Source organism: Colossoma macropomum, unplaced genomic scaffold, assembly GCF_904425465.1.
Source record: "Colossoma macropomum unplaced genomic scaffold, Colossoma_macropomum, whole genome shotgun sequence".
Classification (NCBI taxonomy): domain Eukaryota; kingdom Metazoa; phylum Chordata; class Actinopteri; order Characiformes; family Serrasalmidae; genus Colossoma; species Colossoma macropomum.
In genome coordinates this window covers 31,461,440-31,469,802 of record NW_023494805.1, presented here as the reverse complement: position 1 = coordinate 31,469,802, position 8,363 = coordinate 31,461,440, and positions in this window count along the sequence as shown.

Below are 8,363 nucleotides of genomic sequence, written 5' to 3'. Positions count from 1 at the left end.
ATGGATGTATGCATCATGAGAAATTGTGAACCAGCCATTCAGAAGACTGAAGACTTAAGACCGGGTGTTCTAGAGAAACACTCCGTATGGTCGCCAAGAGTCGGGAAACAGCTTGATGGCGCTCAGTAAACGCATCTGAAATTAGTAGAGAGGGCATATCACTATCGCTGGGTATCAGTACTGGGTCAATATCAGCAGAAAGTAGCTAGATCAGATAGCGAAGACCGTGTTTTCCACAGATTTGACATGTACGTTGTGGCTGAGCCTGGAAAAACAGACTCTGAACATAACTAAATGCATCAACTTTTTTGTTGTTTTTTACAGTGATTGCACTGTAGTGATTACATTCAAATATTAGTAAGACTTTCCCATTTACAGGCTTAGTTTAAGTTGTAAGAACCCCTACTGGCTAATTCACTGCATTTAAAATCAGATTGTAACAATTGTTAAGGAACATCATACTCATTTACACTAACAACTGCTTAACTTTAGATTACCAGCAAGTACCAAAAAAACATGTATTCATACTCTTCATGCAAAAAAATGTTTAGCAATGGTTTTAATATGGGTTCTGTGTTGAAAATGGGTGAAAATGCCAAAAATATCATGACAAATTTTCACAATAAATGATAAGCCACAGTATTTCTTTCTTTCTGAAATCTGAAATGTTGGAACAGCCAAAAAAGATTCAGTTTAGGGCAAATTTTAAAAGAATTTTTAATTAATCGTTTCACATACTGCACTGTGCCAAAGCCAGTTAAACAGGACTAAATATGATCTCCCTGAAATAAGCCGTACAGCTGGTCACTGTTCACCATCTGCGCAGAAAAGGTTGTTGTGATGTAGTGGGACATAATTTGTCACAATAATCAAAAATATTGTGTAGTCATACACCAACCAACATGGGGAATCCAAGCCATTACTGAACGTGCTGTTGCAGTTACTGGTGTTCTTAAATAAGCTTATTCAATATTTCTTGCAGTTGATATCAGTGCTGTTCACCTGTCTGTATAAAACTTGTAGAATGTTTTCCTTCACTGTTCTTTCCTTCAGACAAACTGAAGTGCATCCTACAAGGCGGTGGGTGACTACAGAAACCGAAGCCTGAAGGAAAATAGTTTAATGGACTGCAAATTTAGACGTGGAGGTCCATTGTGTTGGTCTGCTTAACCCAAAACAAGCAGTGAACAATCTGTACGTTACGATACACTAGGTTACTTATAGTGTCTGGAAGCCAAGGCATTTAGTCGCCATAGACCGTATGTAACAGTAATTTTACCACAGTTAAGGAATCTTGAAGCATGTGGCACAGCAGAGTGTATATATATATATATATATATATATATATATATATATATATATAATATATAGAGATGGATATATACAGATGGATAGATTAATTCAGTATTTCAAGGATTTGGACGTTATTGTACATTCCTGTGTAAGCTACCCTTCATTATATTTAATCTCCAATTCAGTGTGGGGGGGGGCGGATATTACAGCTTGCATTCTTTTTGGAGACTTGCTTTCAGTTTTTCAAAGAAAAGGTACAGTTTTTATTTAGTTTCTATTTTCTTTTCTCTCTAATGGCTTCTTGACAGCTGCACATCCTTTCAGTCTCATTGCGTTGTCTTCTCACAGTGGAAGGATGGAAACGTTTAACTGATAGTGACAGTTTTGGTGGTCTACCATCCCCTGAAAAATGAATAACTTGTACTTCCTGTCCGTTTTGACTGGACATTTAATAAATACAAGGTCTCTGGCACAGTACTGTACACTGTAAATCAGGGGTGCCCAATCCTAATCCTGGAGATCTACCACCCTGGAAAGTTCACATGCCCCTGAAGGCCTTTGTTACCTGCATCAGGTGTGTTAGATTAGGGTTGGAGCTAAACTCAGCAGGAGCAGGAATTATGCTGTAATTACCTTTTTTCATTTGTGTACTGTTTTGTCTTTTTGGCCCTCATCTGTAAAAGCTGTGATTTGATGCCCCACGACTAAATGTTTGGTACCCCTGCTTTAGAACAATCTGGATTTCTTCAGAATAAATCTTTGGTTCAGGAATAAATAGCCTTATTCCTGAACCAAACCCACGTTTCAGTGCCATATCATTATAGACCAAATGGATGTGAAATCTTTAAGTGGAAATTCTTACATTAACTGTTACCTCAATCAAAGGCTGCAACTGTTCTGATTGCATTGGCTGCACCCTTTCCATTTGGAACATTATGAATCTCCACATATTACCCCAGCCTTGAGTAACAAATACCTTCCATGAGTGTAAACCTTATAGTTTTACATGGAAATATCACTGTTGATAAAAAAGCAAGGCCAGTGATGACAAATTATACGGTTCAGCCTATCAAACAAAAGTGTTTTGAAGAAAAAGCATGTGAAATATATGTATTTGGTTATTTTTATGATGAATGTTTTGTCCATTGCTTTCTAGGCCACGAGGTGCAGATAAGAGCAGCCCGCCAACGCTGGGTCTGATTGCTCTTATCAGAGAGTTGCATGCAGTGACACCGGTGACCGTGTATGTGACATGTTTATCTGAGTGACTCGGTGATAAACATGCTCCGACACGTACTCTTAAGAGCTGTTCTCTCTCTCCTGCTCTCTCACTCTGCCGTTCTTCCCCACTTTCCTGGTTGCACATCATTGCTGTACAGTGGGTGTCTACCTAGTGATGTGGCCTACGACAAATTAAAGGAAAACTTCACAAAAAGTGTTGTAGTAAAGCTCCCAGAACAGCATCAGCACACCTTGGCATAGGTTCTACAAGTCTCTGGAACTGTACTGGAGGAAAGGAACAATGTTTTTCAAGAGTCCCTCAGTTGGTGTTTTGATGCGGGTGGTGGCGCGAGCGCTGTCATCCAAAATCTTCCATAGTTGTGATTTGGTGACTGGGAAGGCCACATCATAAGATTTCCGTGTAAAAGACCAACTCCCAAAGAAAATGATTTATTATTGGGTAAAGGTGATTAGTCAGCATTGACTTGCAGTGACCCGTCCCTCTGAGGGAACAAGTTGACCCGAGCGACACTAGTTAAATGCCCACCACAGCATAACAGAATCACTGGACCCCCTTGTTACGGGGGTCAAACATTCAGGCCTGTACTGTTCTCTTGGTGCTTGCCACACATGCACTCCCTCACAGCATGAGAGAACCACTGGACCCCCTCATTATGGGGTCAAGCATTCAGGCCTGTACTGTTCTCTTGGTGCTTGCCACACATGTACTCCCTCGTTATCGGGGTCAAGCATTTAGGCCTGTACGGTTCTCTTGGTGCTTGCTATACATGCACTCCTTCACAGTATAAGAGAACCACTAGACCCCTCATTATGGGGGTCAAGCATTCAGGCCTGTACTGTTCTCTTGGTGCTTGCCACACATGCACTCCCTCACAGCATAACAGAACCACTGGACCCCTTTATTATGGGGGTCAAGCGTTCAGGCCTGAACTGTTCTCTTGGTGCTTGCCACACATGCACTCCCTCACATGTGGAAAATATGGTGAAGGATGAGTCAGCTGTTCCTTACATATCACACCAACGCACAAGCATCACGGTCATTGATTGTGCACTTTCGACCACAATTTCCATCTCTATTAACTGATGTCTTGCCCATAGATCTAAAAGCAGAATGACTTTAATTGCAGTTCTTTGAAAGACCCGCCAGTTGAGCGGTCTTTTTGGCTGAAGCTCCTGCTGTCTGTGCCCCAATAATGGACCCTCTTTCAGAGTCATTTAGATCTTTTCTTCCTATCTTAATCCAAAATTGAGGTCAACTGGGCCTGGTCAGCCACAGAGTGTTGTGCGATGTTAATTGCTTAATTGCGTCATGCAGTACACCTGTCTGGAAGCATCAGCACTGTGGTATATTTGTTCAGATCTTTCCTTTAATTTGTCATCTGGCTGTACACCGATGAGCCAGAACATTATGACCACGCTGTTGGTCCTCTGCATGCTGCCAAAACAGCGATGACCTGCCAAAACATGGACTCTACAAGATCCGTGCCCTGTGGTGTCTGGCACAAAAATGTTAGCAGCAGATCCTTTAAGTCCTGTAAATTGCGAGGTGGATCCACCACAAATGGGACTTCTTGTTCCAGCGCATTCCACAGATGCTCAGTCGGATTGAGATCTGGGAAATTTGGAGGCCATGGTAACACATTGAGTTCATGTTCTACAAACCATTCCCAAGCAATGTGTGCAGTGTGGCAAGGCGCACTATCCTGATGAACGAAGCTACTGCCATTGGGGAATACTATTGCCATAAAGGGGCGTACCTGGTAGGTAGGGAGGTAGGTAGGAGGCATATCCTCATAAATGCCCAGATCCAGGGTTTCCTAGCAGACCATTGCCCAGAACATCTTACTCTCTCTACCATCTTGTCTTCTTCTCATAGTGCATCTTGGTACCATCACTTCCCCACGTACATGGTGCACATGTACCTGACTGTCCATGCAGTGTAAAAGAAACTGGACTTTTCAACTAGGTGACCTTTTTCCATTGCTCCATGGTCCAGTTCTGATGCTCGCATACCCGTCTTAGAGGCTTTTCGGCAGTGGCTAGGATTTAGCATGGCCACTGTGACTACTCAGCACGGTGCAATGCACAGTGTTGTGACTCATTTCTCCCAAGACCAGCAGATGAGAGAGCCTTTGTTGGCCTGGCATATCAGTGAGCTTTGGACACCCAACATTCTGTTGCCAGTTTGTGGTTTGTTCCTCTTTGGGTCACTTTTGGTGGTCTCTTGCTTTTGCACAGTACTGTGTACTGTAAATCAGGGGTGCCCAATCTGGGTTTCTGCACAAATGGCTAAAATGTTGTCAATAAATAGACTTATTTCTGAACCCAAACCACATTTCAGTGCAAACTCATCTGGTGGTCATATAAGAAATGTGTTTGTCCTTCCTTGGACCACTGTTGGTAAGCACTCACCACTTCTGACCTGGAGAACCCCACAGGCCTTGCTGTTTCGTAGATGCTCCAATTCAGTCGTTTGGCCCCACTAATTTAAAGCCTTTGTCAAAGTTCTCAGGTCTTTACGCATTCCCATTTCTTTCACATTCAACACGTCACTTGTGAGAACTGACCGGTCGCTTACCATGTAATGTGTCCCAGACTTTGATATGCATCCTTGTTTGGAGATAATCAGCACTATATCGCTGCTGTCGGAAGAAAACCTTGTATCTCCATTTTTGTCGTTTTTCAGTTTGTGGCATAATTTGAAAATGCCTGTTATCCTTTATATCGTGTGTAAATTTCATGAAGAATGGACCAAAAGAAACAGCCCAAAATGACTTGGAAAAAACTCTGGTTCCATTGACTTACATTAAAAGTAAAGCAGGTTTTTTCCTTTTCCTGTAAAGTTTTGGAAGGTTTTCTTCTGACAACAGCGATATGTTGTATATGAGTGGTCTAGCATGTTCATGTAGCTGCTTCATGTTTCCTGCTATATGCCTCTGAAGAAAATGCATTTACAGGACACGTGGAACATTTAAAAATGTTCTTCCTTGAGGTGCATAATTGTTCTCGTGTGCTGAAAGCAAAAACCTGTTTGCCCATTTCTCGGCAAGACAGGACAGCAGGACCTGACAGTGCACTGATGTCATAAATATAAAAGAACACTGAGTCCTTTCACTGTGCATAAGTAAGGGCTGACCTTTATGTGTTTTTAAACAGTTTGATTTATGCAATTTAATGCATATTAAATAGTGGTTTGTTCTGCTCTGGAGTTGGAATAAATCAAGCGAGAGATGCATTGCGCTCAAAACAACCCTAGGACGGTTAGGCAAAGCAGAGTAATTAATAAGACAATTAAATAAAGCATGTACAAAAAGAATGCATGAATAGATGCAAAACAGCTCTGCAAGCTCTAACTGTGCTGTGAATAAAAACTAAAATTTCCAGTGGGACAGCATGTTTTAGAGGCTGTTGGCTGGCCTGTTTTGCGTACCTTAATTCTTGCTCTCTTACAGTCGCTAGTTCAAGTTAAAGAAGAATTGCGACAGTTTTTCCAAACTTCTGCATAATTTAGTCACTAAAATGTTAACAAAGTTACTGAGTGGTTTGATGTGAAATGGTTTATTGTAGAGAAACTTGCTGGCTTACAATACCTGCATGTATCTTTCCACAGTGAATATACTTTTAGAAAATGCATTTTAGGCCCAAAGTTTATCTCAAAACTATTGTTGAAACTGTTAAAACTGAGGAATTTTATTGTTTTTTGAGAAATAAATGCCCATTTTAAATTTGATGCCAGCAACACATTTCAAAAAAGGGAGGGGGGCATTTACCACTGTGTTGCATCATCTCTTCTTTTAACAACACTCTGTACGCTCAGTATAGGATTTCAGCTGCTCAACAGGTTGTAGTCTCCTTTTTTTTCAGTTTTCAGTGATGACACATCAGGACTGCAGTCAAGCCAGTTTAGCGCCCGGACTCTCTTACTACAGAGCCATGCTGCTGTAATATGTGCGGAATGTGGTTTGGCATTGTCTTCTTAAAATAAGCAAGGCCTTTCCTGAAAAAGATGTTGTCTGGATGGCAGCATATGTTGCTCCAAAACCTGTATATATCTATCAGCATCAATGGTGCCTTCATGGATGTGCAAGTCACCCATGCCATGTGCACTAATTCACCCCCATACCATCACACTCTGTTGCCTGAGGGCCGGACGATCACGGCCAGCCAATACTGGTTTTCGGCCTTGTCCCTTGCATGCCGAGATTTCTCTAGATTGTCTTAGTCTTATAATAATATTATGTACCATAGATGACGAAACACTGAAGTTCTTTGCTGTTTTACATTAAGAAACATTATTCTTGAATTGTTGCACTATTTGCCTGCATAGTCTTTCACAGAGTGGTGAACCCCATTTTTTTAAGCATTACACAACTTTACCAGCCTTTTGTTGCCCCCGTCCCAACTTTTTTGTGTTGCTGGCATTAAATTCAAAATGGATATCTATTTTTCAAAAATAACAAAATTTCACAATTTGATTTGTTGTTTTGGTTTTATTTTCAAATAAATGTAGGGTTTAAATTATTTGCACATCATTGGATTCTGTTTTTATTTACATTTTGCACAGCTTCCCAACTTTTTTGGAAATTGAGCTGTACATTGTTCCAGTTTTTGGTAACATAACATTGATGTTAGTTCCTTCTTTATAGTTTGTTCTTCCAAAAACATGACATGGTTTATGAGGCATAACTATGATAGCCACTAATGCAGTGGACTCTTTTGTCATCATTGGTTGTACATGGTGATTGAAGTGCTCTCCAGAAATACAGCAAAGACGTTCTTGTTTTTTTTACCTGATATGGATTCACTTTTCTTTGAATCATTTAACCTTGCTGAAGGCCAAATAGGTTATATAATTAAACTGACTTGTTGGGCCTGTTTACACCTTGCGTTAACATGTGTTTTGTCTCCGGATCACATCTGGATAAATTGGATTTGGATTTGGCCAAGTTCTGTTTACACTTTTCATAAAACGCTTCCCCCATGTGATCACAAGATCACAAAAGCACTTCAATACGACATATGCATTTCACTTTTGTTTACTCTTTTCCTCATTACGATACAAGTGGACGAGCTTAACCTGGATGCCTTCATTGGCCTGGAGTGCATGACTTTTGTATCCTCCATCTTTCTTGTCGTTGTTTATTCTTCTCGCATCCCGTTTACAGTTGTGTTAAATGTGTTCAAGATCCGCCTCTGATCATCTCTGAATGTGGTTTGAGTGATGCAATCATAATCCGCCCACACTGCGTCATGGAAGTGTTTACACCTGGCTTTTTTTGTGGTCAGGTGAAATCTGAACATGATCCGATCACCAAAAACAGCATGGAAACACCCCTTACCATTTCAGGTTTAGTTCATACTGAGGTATTTTATTCAGTAACTACAAGCACTTCAGTGCAAACTAATGGAGCTATTCTTAAGCTATAGAAGGACCATGGCTTGTTAAGGGGATAATGCAAGGTGTAAACAGGCCCATTGAGTCCTGCAGACCAACTGAGATGGTAGTACGTGGAGTTAATATGTCATTATGCCTCATCATTATAAAAGCATAATAGTATATTTACTTAGATGGCCCATATTATGTACTGTTCTTGTATTTTATTATATGCTTTGAGGTTTATAACATGTATAAGGTGGTTTTATGCACCAAAAATAGTCAGAATTTTTATTTGCATGAGCATTTTGCAACCTCTCTTTTGCTTTTCAGAATTAAACATTGTTACTGTGCCTTTAAGACTGACATACACATATATATACATACATATATATATATATGTGTGTGTGTGTGTGTGTGTGTGTGTGTGTGTGTGTGTGTGTGTGTATATGAG